This window comes from Anolis sagrei, chromosome 1, assembly GCF_037176765.1.
Source record: "Anolis sagrei isolate rAnoSag1 chromosome 1, rAnoSag1.mat, whole genome shotgun sequence".
Taxonomy (NCBI): Eukaryota; Metazoa; Chordata; class Lepidosauria; order Squamata; family Dactyloidae; genus Anolis; species Anolis sagrei.
The window spans coordinates 273,986,597-274,001,742 of NC_090021.1; the positions used below are offsets into that span (position 1 = coordinate 273,986,597).

Consider the following 15,146-nt stretch of genomic DNA (forward strand, 5'->3'; position numbering starts at 1 on the left):
TTGAACTAAAACTGTGCTGTTCCCTAGTTTCTTGTTTTATCCCAATCTTACAGTTGTCTTCATAAAAGTTTGCAGGTCTAAAGGTAAATGCAGTCAGAGAAAGCATATACTGCAGCATGGGTCACCACTGATAGCACTAAGCTGTAATTGCATTCAACTCTGGCATCTAGATCCCTGTACTATTGGTCCAGCTTAGTACTCATTTAACTCCTTGCACTGAAAAAGCATTTAGGTGCTCACACCACAACACTTTCCTTTTCTGTTTCCAATCCACTCACAAGTGTACACACACAGGCATAAGATAACATAAGCTTGTTCAAGTAATACCTGTCCAGTTGGGCCATATGTCCTGTTTGTTCGGCTTTGTCCTTTTTACTCGTACTATATTTTATATGCAAAGGATTGTGTTTCTCTCAGTTGCTAATTCTTATTCTAGTGCCAAGATCCAAGCAAATGAGTATTTACCAGTATGCACACAACATGCCCCCCTCCCAACAACAACTTTGTAAATAGCTTCTTTTCATGTAATGCTGACACACACAATCTGCAAACCAAAGTTTTTCATGCACTCCCATGATCATTTTCCTTTGCCACCTTTTCTCCACGCAAAGGTCACATGTCTTTAACAGTTGTGTGATGTGTTTATAGTGAACAGGAATAGATGTGAAATTATTCAATTGCACCTATGCAATTCTCAGGATAACTCCTCTTAGGATAGCTTAGTACCTTGTAAGTAATTCAAAAAACCAATGATTCCAAGTTTCTTTGCTTGCTTTGTTGATGAAATCTGTCACCAAGCTAATTACAAGTGTACATAGGCATAGCTAGAATTCAAGTAATACCTGCCCAACTGAGCAATATGAGTAGTATATCTTCATCTCCTTTCTTCTCTATTTTTTCATTTTTTCCTTCCACCATTCCTACTATTAATTCATCTTAGGTTTGCATGGGCAACGCCACCCCCATTTCCTGAGATTTCAAAACTCAAACATAAGACCAGCAATGGGTCCTATGAGACAAGGGAGGGTAGAGCCTGAATGAACTGATTGTAATTGAAACATTTGGTTTAAAAAACCCAGAATTTTGGTAGATTCAAGAACAACCCTTCTAAACAAGTCAGAGCCAAGACAAAAAATATTTGTTCAATGGCCAGTGAGACTGTGGCATACACAAATTAGCTGCTGTTATTGCTGCCATTCCCACTACTGATTGTATCCCACTGATTTTTTCCCAGAACCTGGATTGTTACTGTCATGTATGAAATATTCATTTCCATGTCATAAGAACTGTAAATAGCCTGGTCCCCTTAAGCCCTATCCGCCAATATCGGCAACATTGGGACCAGAGCTCAAGGCTTTTGCTTCTGAGAAGCCTGTCTTCACTTATTACCACTTTGAGTCCCCCTAGGGGTGAGAAAAGTGGTATATAAATACTGTAAATAAAATAACATAAATAATAAATAAATTATTAGTCTAATCACACAATGTCACAGGATAACTAAATGCATTAGTGTAGATTATAGTCTGGCTTTACTTAATTAATTGATTAAAAAGAAAACAACTCGGAAGTGCACACCTTAAGTGGCTTCTTTGAATGCATGTAAAGTTTCAGAGGTTTAGGTTTCATAGTCCTGAAGCTATTCTGGAAAGGTACTCACTTCCTTTTTCTTCTTACAGATTATTCTAGTTGTGAGCATTGTTTGTCAAAGACTTGTGCTATCAAACATTGACTGAGATCCTACATCAAGTTAACAAAGTATATATCTCACTGTAACAAGTTACATATTGATTGTAATGCACAACTCTTGTGTTGAATAGGAATTGGTCTGTGGAACCAAATATATAACTGAATGAGGATGTAAATGTACATGTGTATGAATGTGGGGGGGGGGGGGGACTGATTCTTTCAAGTTCGGTTCCTATCCTCCCCCCCCCCCCCGATCTTTCACTCACTGCTTTTCACCGTGGGCCCCACAAACTTCAGAGTGAGGAGCTTGAGCTTCACTCCTACCATGGGCCCCATTTACCCCCCCCCCCCATACACACACACACACACACACACACACACACAGCCTCCCAGTGGCTTTGGCACCAGTGGCCTGGTGCAGAAGGGCTTTGATCACCCCACACTCACCCACCCCCCTCATTTTTCTGCCTGGCTTACTGGGCTGTTGGACTAGTTGACTGCAGGTGGTGGTGCTTGTCTTCCCTGGACCTGATGGTCTGGCACGGTGGTACTCTGGACTTGATTGGTTATACTGTGTCCATATGGAGTGAGGGTGCATCTCTGGGTGGTGGTGGGTTCCTGCAGAGGACAAGTTCCTGCATGGCTGGACTGTTTGATTGATGGTTTCAGTTCCCGCTGGCTCTGGCTTTGGCTGTTTGCCAGAATGCACCGCTTCATCTCACCTGCATGCTGTCACTTGGGGTCTTGGATGACTATTCACCTTTGGCACCCTTGTCCCTAGTTTCAACAGCCCTTACAGCTTTCTTTGCTGCCTTTAGGATCAGTGAGTTAGTGGTTGGCTCCAAAACTGATCAATCACAGTGAGCATTGAGATTTACAGATCGACAGACTGTTTATTACAATTGTTTATTAAAAGGTCCAAAACAGATCAAAAGGGATCTTCCATAAGGCCTATGAATTGTAGTGATGCAGACATATGTTCAGTCCACACAATGTCAATTTACATTGGCATTAGGTGCACCTCAGCTGACCTATTCTGTAACCAAGACAGTTACCCCTTCGCTAAGTATCAGTTTTAGGCAATTACTGAAGGTGCTGGGCATGCAGGACCAAATATTTGAGACCCATTGCTTCTGGATAGGAGCTGCCTCTGTGATGGCAGCTTTGGGCTATGATCCACCAAGATATAATAATTGGGCAGATGGAAGTCATATCATTCGTTTGTTCAACCACTTTATATTATCATTTACCTATTGTTCCAGATGTCGAGTGGCTGGCATTCAGATGACAGGTGCTGATCTGTGGTCACAGCTACATCTATTGGGTAAAGCAACAGATCCGTAAAAGTTCTTTTGGTCAACATCTAGGTTTTGCTTCAGTGGCCACTGTTGATTGGGGCAAAGAGGCCTCCTCCATTGGGATGGTTTGTGCCCTTTGTTGTTTAAATCAGGGACAGGACCCCCTCCCAATGTGTTGGCAATCCACCTTGGTGGCAATGACCTGGGACTACACAAGGAGACACCACTAATCCTGCAGGTATTTATACAAAATCAAGGAGGCATGGCCTCATACCCGCATTGTGTGGCCAGCAATCATCCTGCAACAAAAATGACTGGGATGTGGTGATGTCAAAAGCCCAATAGAGTTAGAAAGAGAATTAATTGGGTAATTCACAAGGAATTGAACTATTATATGAGATTTTGCATACATCACAAAGAAATAACTCATTTTAAGAAAGAATTTTTCCAAGCTAATTGCATCCATCTCTCAGATTTAGATAAACAACAATTTTGTTGTGACCTGCAAGAGGGTATTAGGGCTGTTTTGACAAGCTTGGTGGTTATTTATTTGTCGTGTCAGGATAACCAATCAAATTATTTTACATTTCTAACAGAACAAAGCAAACAAACAAACAAAATACAAAATGTGTGAGTTTGGTAGTTGGTTAAATGTCCTTTGACCAGTATCTGGCCACTTGGAGTGCTTCTGGTGTTGCTGCAAGAAGGTCCTCCATTGTGCATGTGGCAGGGCTCAGGTTTCATTGCAGCAGGGGGTCAGAGGTTTGCTCTTCTCCACACTCGTATGTCGAGGATTCCACTTTGTACCCCATTTCTGAAGGTTGGCTCTGCATCTTGTGGTGCCAGAGCGCAGTCTGTTCAGCGCCTTCCAAGTCGCCCAGTCTTCTGTGTGCCCAGGGGGGAGTCTCTCATTTGGTGTCAGCCATTGGTTGAGGTTCTGGGTTTGAGTCTGCCACTTTTGGACTCTTGCTTGCTGAGGTGTTCCAGCGAGTGTCTCTGTAGATCTTAGAAAACGTGCTGGCTGATACCCAAACAGGGGATGAGCTGGAGATGTCTCTGCCTTGGTCCTTTCACTATTGGCTGCTACTTCCCAGCAGATGTCAGGTGGTGCAATACCGGCTAAACAGTGTAATTTCTCCAGTGGTGTAGGGCGCAGACACCCCGTGATAATGTGGCATATCTCATTAAGAGCCACATCCACTGTTTTAGTGTGGTGAGATGTGTTCCACCCTGGGCATGCATACTCAGCAGCAGAGTAGTATAACGAATCCGAAACAATTACGAAACGATTTTAAAAATTCGTTTCGTTTTTAAGTTGCTCCAGAATGGTTCGTTATCGCTTCGTTATCAAAAAAAATAACGAATTTTTAACGAATTACAAATTAACGAAACGAAACCGCCCAGCCCTAGCAGAAACCATTCCAGAGCTGTAACCTACACTAAACAGATGTCAAGGTGAACATCAACATCTTAAATTCCCCCCCTGCCCCATTACAAGTCAGATGACAAGTTGTTTATAGACATCACCCAAGACCAATCCCAAAGTCTCCAAGAAACAGCGTGGCATACAGGCAAACCCCAAGCAAACAAGATAAAGTTTTTACCCAGCTCTGAAGCAAAATGATAAACTCACACTGCACTAAGAGCAGGGTGATGAATTGTGTTTTAAACAGGCATCTGAGTAGGCATTCACACCCATCACATGGAGCCTAGCACAGAGCCTGCTGGTCTCTAATATGGAGGTCATCAAAAAGGTATCCTCTCATAGTGTATTCATCAAGCTGTCTGGATATGCCTTGTGTGCAATGCAGAGCTATAACTCTGGGTGCATCTGTACTGTAGAAGTAATGCAGTTTGATCTCACTAACTGTCATATCTCAGTGCTATGGAATTCTGGGAGATGTAGTTTTACAAAATTTTGGGCCTTCTCTACCAGAGTGCTGGTGACTCACCAAACTACAACTCCCAGGATTCCATAGCATTGAACCATGGTAGTTAGAATGTCAAACTGTATTAATTCTACATTGTAGATGCATCGTGTATCAGGAAAAAAATGATTTAACTGAAGAGGCACAATTCTTGCTTCCTACCTCCAATCTCTTACCTTCTATTCATTAATGATGCATAGTCATTTTTGTAGGGGAGCCCTCAGCTATCATAGAATTAAATTATTATTGCAGCATTATAGGGGTTATGTTTCTTACTTTGCAAGATAATGTGTGTAAATGAAGAATGACTCTCGGTATATCTAACTTAACATTAAGAAATGATGTATCCTAGTAATGACAGAGCAAGAAAGGAAAAGCAGAGCCAAATGTCTGAGTATGTTAATAGTGGGATAAACGGTACTGCCAGCCGATAATATGTCACCAACATAAATACTGCTCTCCACTTTTAAAGGTGGAGGGAGGCTTGTCATTTTAAGAAATTTTGCTTCCAGTGCCAGAGAAACATTTCATCCTGCTGCTGCTTCTTTTGACATAGATAATAGCCCTGTGCCCTTCATACAAGTGTTAAACACCAATCAAGTGCAGTGTTAACCTATGACAGCTAAGGTAAGGAACAATTCACTCAGTGCTGACATCTTGCCATTCACAGAGGGGAAGGGTGCATCTCCTCTTTCTCTTGCAGCCAAAAGCAGCATTGACACTATAGACCTTGACTGGGTTGAAACAGATTTACTTGTGATGGTTTCCAACAAGAACCCAAGGGATGCTGTTGTTACAGATGTGAGCCTACAAGGAAATGTTTGTAATGGGATGTTGTGTTGTTTTTGGGTTGTATGTCTGTGTTCTAGTAACATTTTCTCCTTATGTTTTGCCTGCATTTGTGGCTGGCATCTTCTGAAGCCACACAACATCCCAGTGATTCTGGTCGTAAAAGCCTTTGACAATAAACTGTTGTAATGTTTAGTGCTACCTTCCCATGTTCTGGACAGGCAATTATGTTCTCTCCCAATATAACACATTTCTTCACCTCTCATTGCAAATTTTGTGACCAGATGCCGTTGTATTTTCTATCGTTGTTGTGTTGTTGTTCTGAAGAAGGTGGATTTTCTAATTCTTTCTTTTTTAAAAAAAATAGTTCTGGGCTGAAACACACACACAGACTTTCACAGGGTCATCCACAAAAGTGGAAATTTGGGGCATTTTCCTAAGGGAGTAGCAAATTCTCACTCTTTATAGATGATAGTATTTTGCCATGAGTACAAATGAGAGTAGATGGAGGACAAGATGGTCTGAAAGCCTACTATACATAAATGTTTACTTGTCCTCCATTAATGCCTGTCAGAATAATGCTGGCTAATGGCATAGATTGGACAGGGAGTTAGCTTTGAAGCAGATTGAATATGTTGCTCTTTGCAGCTGAAAATGTAGATATTGAGGGGCGCCAGGCATGTAGCCGGGGGGGGGGGGGACTTGAGGGGCTTCAGCCCCCCCCCCAAAAAAATTCTCATGGTGGTTCGCGAAAAGGCCTTACTGGTGCATTATTTAAACTGTTATGTTTATTCATATTATGATCTGATCACCATACTCAATATATCCCATATGCATGGGGGTATTGGGGTAATGATACAAAAGGTTTGCTAGGCTAGACCCTCTTTCACTCAGACTCAGCCCCCCCCCCGAAACTCAGCCCCCCCGAAACCCCCCCTGAAAAAAATCCCCCCCCCAAAACGAAATCCTGGCTACGGGCCTGAGGGGCGCATCAACACTATAGGATGAATGAGGCTTGACACCACTTTCTTTCATGCGTCAGTGCTATGGAATAATGGAAGTTGCAGCTTTACTAGATCTTTAGTCTTCTCTGCCAAAGAAGACCAGTGCCTCACCAAACTACAACTCCAATGATTAAATAGTATTAAGCCATGAAAGCTGAAGTGGTGTCAAACTGCATTGCCCCCAGTGAGGGACCTCATCATGTGAAATCGCCTAACGCAGGTGACAACGGGGGGTTTGCCAGGCAGTGTGGCGAATATGGTGAGCAGCAGGGATATCAGTCAACCTGAGCCCTGCATGGACCATGGCAATGCCTTCCTCATCACACCGGAGAAAGTGTCACTGCCTGGCTTCCTCCCAGGCTCACCACATTGTTGGCAATGAGAACACGGGAAGCCTCCCATGTTCTCTTTGCCTCCTCTTTCGATGCATTGGGCACAGTTCAGGTATGGAGCGCCACCAGAAGTATCTCTATGTCATTTGATAGGATCCAGTGGGCTCCCTCTCCAAACTGTGCTGGATGCATCCTATGACAGTTAAAAAATCCTGCATGATGAAATGGGAAGTTTCTGAGTGTAGTTATTAAAATTCGATAAAGACAGTGCCATCAGTGTGATAATGACACTCCATTCTTGTTGCCAGAATTATCTGGGTTGGGCACAGGCTGGATTGGAAAGCTTCAAGACCTTTTAACATTGGTTTTAATAGAGTTGCAACATCTACCACCAAGATATGTGTGGTCTGACCTGGTGATCATATTCAAAGCTCTAATGGTTTGACAGCTCAGTATTTGAAGGAGAATCAACCTCTCCTGCCCACAAAATGCAGTCTGATAGAAGGAATCTCCTCAGTGGGCACATCCACACAGTGTCAAAACTCATGCCAAAGCTTGTTTAAATGACCCGATTCGGCATAGGTATCTGTCCCCACTCCCCCACCCAAATCCTGGGGTTTCCTGGGGGATGGTGGCTACATGCCATCCTGATTAAAATCAGGATGGTATGAAGCCACACACCCCCATGAAGCCCCCCAAATTCCCCCTAAAAGTTCCCCCTGGCATGAGGAAATGATGCCTGAGGAGATGGGAGGGACAAGGAGGAAAATCCCTCCTTGCCCACCCCACCCTCTGTCTCCTCACACATCACTTTCTCATGCCAGGAGGACACAAGGAAAACCTTTATGGCAGTGAGATACCTTTTAATTAACCTTTAGGGGCTTAATTGGGAGCTTGGGGGAGCACCATCCCACATCTTTGGCCTCCAGAACCCCAAAAGGTGGGAGATGGGAGTGGAGACTCACCCCGGGTAGTCCTGGGACTACCCAGGAGTGAGTCTCCATAGGTCCAATATCCCATTAGACTTAGACCCTTCAGGAAGGCCCATATATAATGGAGTATCTTATTAATTCAAAACAAACCAAGAAAATTCATTTTTACTGGATGTGTTGTTTGGAAGCCTCTGGTAAAAACTGAGACAGGTCCCAGTTTTTGAACCATCTAGATGGGCTATGCGTTTCTCCAAAGGAAGACAAGAGATAGGGTTTTCCCTGCTTTAATGTTCTGGTTGTGTGGAGGCCATTTCCCAGCATGGCAATCTGATGAACCTGCAGCTAAGCTAATTTCCTTTTGAACCTGTTCCAAGCTGAATTATAGTGTCAATGTAGAAGTACCCATACTTCCACAAACATTCCTGGTATTCCTTCACACTTTACAATTTCTACTTTAACTGCAATTGCTCATCCTGCACTTTGTAGTTTGGTGAGATCTTAGAGCTATTTGAGAATTCTACATACTAAATGAGGACTAAATGTCCTGATGGCACCAGATTTCATCTGACTTTGGAAGTTAAGAAGGGTCATTCCTACTTAGGGCCCTTCCATACAGCCATATAACCCAGAATATCAAGGGAGAAACTCTCACAATGTCTGCTTTAACCTGGGTTATCCAAGTCCACAATGCCATGTATTCCACTTCAAAGTAGAAAATGTGGGATTTTATTCAGATGTGTGGAAGGGGACTAAGTACTGGGATGGAAGCCAAACAAGGAATATCAGGTGCTATAAACTGTAATCTATCTGTTCAAGAACATCTTATAAAAAACTTAGAGCCACCCTAAGTCAACAAGAGACTTGAATATACATAGAAATACACACATTGCAAATCCTAGGGCTCCATAGGATGTTCCTATGGCATAGTGTTATATTTTTGTAGCTTGCAAGGCCCTTGGATTCTCCAGGGATGTCATTTTACATTTTAGATGGGTTGCATTTCTTATCCACACTGTTAACATTAAAAAGATGTTCAATGTTCTAATCGGACTGTGAAATGCTCTGATTTTGACCTTTGCAGCAGCCCATGGGACTTCCCAGAGAGTCCTAGGGCCCTTCTACACAGCCATATAACCCAGAATATCAAGGCAGATAATCCACAATATCTGCTTTGAATTGAATTCTCTGAGTACATATTGCCAGGTTATCCAGTTCAATGTGGATTTTATACAGCTGTGTAGAAGGACATAAAATTGACTACTGAGCACTGTATTTGTCTGTCCCTGATACAATCCAAAAATAATTATGATGTATATTTTGTAGTCACTCTGTATCTGTATTGACTAGCTCAAAATATTCAGAAGCACTTGTTTCTCTGGTAGATTACAGTGCTGAAAAGAATTTGACTTTAAGTTTGAAGACACAGCTGCATTTGTATTCCACAAACATTTGCTCCCAGGTGTTGACATTTTGGGAGATGACATATCAGCAAGACAGAATGTCTCCTGCACAGCAAAGTATACAGAAAATTGGAGAGATGGAATAGGATATAAATATATCTTAACAGCTTGATCCTGTGCATGTTTACTCAGCAGTAAATACCAGAACTTACTTATTAGTAAGTGACTTAATATTCCTGTGGTACAAACAATTCCAGTATGTTGAATTTTTTTTTACCGCAAAAACACTGTTTTGGGGAGTGCCTGCAGTTCTTGAAATATCCAGAAGAGGGGGAGAAACGCTGCACTATGGGGGTTAATTTGCATATCAAACACAATGTTTTAAATTGTGAATGGACAAGAAAAATATTGTGAGGACTGCTCTGTGTGGGAGAAATCATGTCAGAAGCCCGGAGCTAACATTGTCTTATTTGAATCGTATAGAAACGAAGCTTGCCTGAATCTCTGAGAAAGAGAATGAACAGACCTGGTCATGCATGGCCAAGCCTAGAGATGTGACATGTATATTGCATAGCTGTAGGAGAACATTTAGGCTTAGTTATCAAAGTGGATAACCTCTGAGCTTTGAATAAATTAGCCTCTTCTCACAGCTCCTTGGTACGCTTGCTCTCAGATATTTGTTGCCATTGCTTGGCAGAAAGGATGCTTTATTTTATTTATTGACCAACAGCATTCACTGGTCTTTCTATAGCATTCAATATTTACTTGTCTGAAATTTTTAATGAATTTATCCTTGGCATATAATCCTCCAAGACAGGGCATACCTATATTTGCATCTGTGGATAAAATCCTCAATGGGGGCTGCATTACATGTTATGAGGCTAGGGTTGGTGTATGCATGTGACAATGCTTTCGCTGTAGGACTCCCATGGCACTCCCTGGCAAGGGTAGATAGGATAGCTCCATCTATCCATGGGGGCCCTTCCAAGTTGAGAAAACACAGACGCACAACATGCACATGCTATAAGCAAATAAATAAAGTCATGAACCTAAATGTAGGCTTCATGCATGCTGGATATAAACGGTGGGTTCATTTTACCAGTGGGTGGTTTGGGAGCAAAAATATACAAGGATTAAAAAAATGTTTTTATGGTATATGCCTCAGTTCCAGGCTATATGAGAGCTCTTCCAAACAGCCATATAACCCAGAATATCAAGGTAGCTAATCCACATTATCTGTTTTGAACTGGATTATCTGATTCCATACTGTCATATAGTCCAGTTCAATGTGGGTTTTATACAGCTGTGTGCAAGGGGCTTGAGATCTCTGAGGATGCTCTTTTGTCAGTCCCTCAACCAGCCATGACTTGTGGTCATGCAAGAGAGGGCCTTCTTGGTGTCTGCCCCCAGCCTCTAGGGCCCCTTCCACACAGTTTATAAAATCCACATTGAACTGGATTATATGGCATTGTGGACTCAGATAATCCAGTTCAAAGCAGATATTGTGGATTATCTACCTTGATATTATGAGTTGGCTATGTGAAAGGGCCCAAAGACTCCCTTTTTAAGGAAGCCAGAATGGTAACCTTTCTGTTGCCCTTCTGGTAGACTAAAACCCCTTTCTTTAAATAAGGTTTTAAAACATTTTAAAAGAATAGACTGAGGTTGCTGTACCGTTTAAAACTGAAAGGTTTTTAATTGCTTCCTGTCCTTTTAATTACATTTTATGTCTTCAATTTTAAACTGTTTTAATATTTTGAACAGTTTAATTCAATTTAAATGTTCATTTCTATCTATATTTTGCATTTTGAAATTGTAAAATACATTGAGTTCCAATTTTGGAAGAAATGTAGAACATAAATAATTACAACAACAATGTTATACAAACACATAATAATTTGCATCCTGACAGTGATATTTGCATGCAAAAGTTATTTTATGCACAAGCGAGGAATTATCCATTATAATGTAACAATGTATTCTCTTGATTATGGTGGAAGTTATATCATCACACATTCCACAATGTTGTGCATTGCACATCACATATTATCACTTAGTCAGTGATATTCCAGCATTTGTACTATGCAGAGGGGATATTGGATATAGCAAATTGTTTTTTTGTGTAAACACATTGTTTTGCAAAAACAAAAATTTCAAAGAATGTGTTCTGAAATGTAAAAAACTTATCAAGAATGTGCAAAAACTCTCCTAATCTTACTTGCCTTGGAGAAAACTTTTCAAATAATTCCTTCTTGCATGTAAGACTGAAGTAAGCAATATTTACACCTCTAAAAGGCAGAAACATTTTGCAGAGTATATCTGGGTTTGCATAACCCCTGGGCTTAATTCAACATGATAGTGCTGATCAATAAAACTCTTAATCATACCTGTGCAGATAATGCTTTAAATTTTTAATGGTCTCCCTCTCACAGGAAAAAGATTGTGAATTGATGTGAGATATTTGTTATCTTCATTCAGTTGAGGGTGCAAACATAATCACAAAGACTTGTCAAAACAGCTCTTAAAACATGACCATTTTCTATGATATTTCATCATGATCTCAGGCACACAGAATCACAGATTCATAGACTATGAACCTCATCACACGGAGATCCTTAAGTTGGGGCACAATGGGATATCTGTGGGGCAGTGTGTCAAATCCATTGGGCAGCTAGGTAAATCTTCTGGCTGCACCCCACATCATCCTCTTGCCATCCCTCGCTGAAATCTGTATGGTCCTGGTTTGTCCTATGAAAACATGTGTAGACACTCATGTTCTTAGGACTGGAGCTTAGCACACTGCCAAGGCACAGCACAGAGCCTGCGTCATGTGACGGGCTCCATCATGTTCTGTCCTAGCTGTGTCTCGGCAGAGTCCTAGGACGTGGCTGAAAGCCCATATGATGAGGTTGTATGAGAATTTGAAGGGATCATTAGGGTCATCAATGTTTGCTTTAAAGGCCTCCAAAAATAGAGAGTTCACTACCTTCTGAAGTAATTTATTCCACTCTTAAAGTAAAAATAAAATATCCCTAGTGTTTAGGTAAAATCTCTTTTATTTGTACAACATTTCAAACATGTTCTTGCTCCATCCCTCTAGAAGGTAATACTGCAAAGTCTCCCCATTTCTCCCCAGTTCTTTTTTTTTTACTAAAGATATTGTGAAATAGTGACACAGACTTGTTATCTACTCACCTGATAGAACTTTTATTTTTATTTTTAGTTTTAGTTTTTTAGATTGATTCTACTCAATGGTAGTAAGAAAGCTATTTTGACTCATTTTAAAATCACATTCTCCTAACACATTGTCCCTTAGTTAGTCACACCCATAGAAATAATCCCCAATCTAATTTAACATTAAATTAGATTCTTTAAACATTATAAATGAATTATAACATTGGAAAATAGCAGCCAATAATTCACAAAAAAACAACAACACTTTATTTCATCACATATGGTCACAGAAAACAAACATATACATCTTTACCATTTCACATTGATTTGGTGCTTTTATTAGAAATCTTAATGTGTAATTGGCTAATCTCATTGTTTGCCAATTGTACTTTGAAGAATCAGACAGAAGGAATAGACATGCACATAGAAAACCCACAAATAACGTAAACCTGCTAAAAACAGCCACTGCTTCCATCCTTAATTTTAAGAAACAGAGACTAAGCAAAATAATTTCATCTGTGCTGCCTACTAGAAACTCAAAGGTTGGAGTCAGACTAGATTCCCTTGGGAGGGAGGTTCGAGTCAGGATTCTACTTCAGAAAAAGCCTTGTCATATCTAGCGACAAGGCTTCCACTGAGAATATTAGATTTCAGGCAGGCTCATGGGGGCGAAGGTGATATTTCAAAGAATGTGGTCTCAAGTCATTGGGAGCTTTATAAGTTAAGACCAACACCATGAATTGAGCTTGGAAGCAAATTGGAAGCTAGTAAATTGCTTGTGAAAATCAATGTTATGTGGTTTCTGAAACACATATCTGACAATTGCCAGCCTGCTTAATTTTGTATTGACTCCTGCTTCCAAACATTTTCCAAGAGTAGCCTCTCATAGAGGTATCGTGTGAGTGTGTGTGTGTTGTGTATGTGTATGCTTTCAGGTTGCCTATCAGCTTAAGATAACTACATACATTTAATAGATTTTCCTAAGGCAAGAAATACACAGAGGTGGTTTTGCCAGTTTCGTCTTCTGAAATATAGCCTACAGCAACTGATCTTCTTTGGTGGTCCCCCATGCAAGAGCTAGATCAGCAGTCTAATCAAAATGAATGTTCACTTCCCTGTAATCCATTATAGCATTTAGGTGTCCAAGACACACAACATTCAGACCTTCAGGCAATCTATTGGATAAGCAGTGCAATCTCACAGCACATTATTTAAGATAAGAAGCATATGATGATATGTCAAAATAATCAAAGTGCAGAAGATCTTGGCATAACACTTTATTTTGCTTTTGATTCTTTAACAACACTTTCTCATTTGGTACACTCCTTTTCCCCAGTGAGCTGAAGATATCATGCATGGCTCTCTTCCCCTCTCACTTTATCCTCACAACAATCCTGTAAGAGAAAGTGGCAAAAAACAAGATCATCCGGTGATTTTCACAGTTTAGCAATCCTCTAGCTGCTAGAACACATTGTAATCACTTATATACTATTTTCTAACCCTTGATTCCCCCCAACACACTCATGCAATATCATTGGTGTTTCTGTTTTTTTTAACAATTGTTGTGTTGAGGAAAAGAGACTGTCAATAATGACACATAGACAAATACATATTTTCTAGTACTTACTATTCCATTTCTAGTAGTTATGATCCAACTGGTATGGTAGAGTGGAGAAAGTGCTCATATATATGGAGATATGGGTTCAAATCTAAGTGACTCAGTTTCATCTTTAACCTTATAAGACATTTCTCCTTTTCAATAAATGAAAGGCTTTTTCCTTAGTGTGTCTGAGCCATTTCATTCATGTTTATTATATCCTTTTTTATAGTACCCTTTTATGATGCTTGCTTTTGTGATGACATTGAAAAGCTCCATAGCAATGCAGTAGCACACATTGTATAACTAACTACTGAGTAGAATTATAACCTGTGTACATCTATATTTTTCAATTTTTTAAACAGATATATATACAGATGGACAACAAATAGGGATGGAATTATTGTATTGATATACCTGAATACATTGGGACTTAGGGACCCTCCTTTGTTAATAAAATGTTTGAGTCTGCTTCACGTAATGCAACAGACGGTCAATACCTCTTGTGTGACACCCTCCCCCTCAGAAAAAGAAAGGCTGATGATGATGATACAGCTAGGAAGCTATTTCAGAGTATGATAAATGTGTATTGCTCTTGTACTTAATGTACTGATGTTGTCTCACTTTGTTCAGTGTAGTAGATGGATGACGTGATCAGTCTCCTTTCCCACTGTCACATCTGAATGCAGTTTTCATCTTTTCTTTTGCAAGGAAGAAAGAGGAAGCAAGTCTTGGAGAGCCCTTTGCCCCTAAGGGGAAGAAAGAAAATTACTCACGCGGAGTTCGTTCTTAATGTTATCCCAACAACAGGTGTCATTGAAGTATATGGGTAAACAAGGAATCAATAAATGTATGTCACAAATCCTTCCACTGATTCAATGTAATGTTAAAAGTCAAAACAATGCTTAGGACTGAAGAGTCAAGAAAGCATCCAAAAAGGCAGTAGTAATAGATGACATAATTTGAGTGACCCTAAAGTATCCTATCTTCTTGTCCACGTCCCCTG

The 15,146-nt window shown here is 40.5% G+C and overlaps 1 long non-coding RNA gene across 1 annotated transcript in view; it reads right to left on the reverse strand.

Annotated features, from left to right (window-relative positions):
* Positions 1 to 13,781: 13,781 nt before the first annotated feature.
* LOC132761848 (uncharacterized) overlaps positions 13,782 to 15,146 on the reverse strand; it is a 42,037-nt gene continuing 40,672 nt past the window's right edge. Inside the window, exons 3-4 of the long non-coding RNA XR_009630001.2 lie at positions 14,765 to 14,889; positions 13,782 to 13,937 (exon numbers count right to left, since the gene is read on the reverse strand). This is a non-coding gene — a long non-coding RNA (uncharacterized lncRNA). The remainder of the gene's footprint in view (positions 13,938 to 14,764; positions 14,890 to 15,146) is intronic.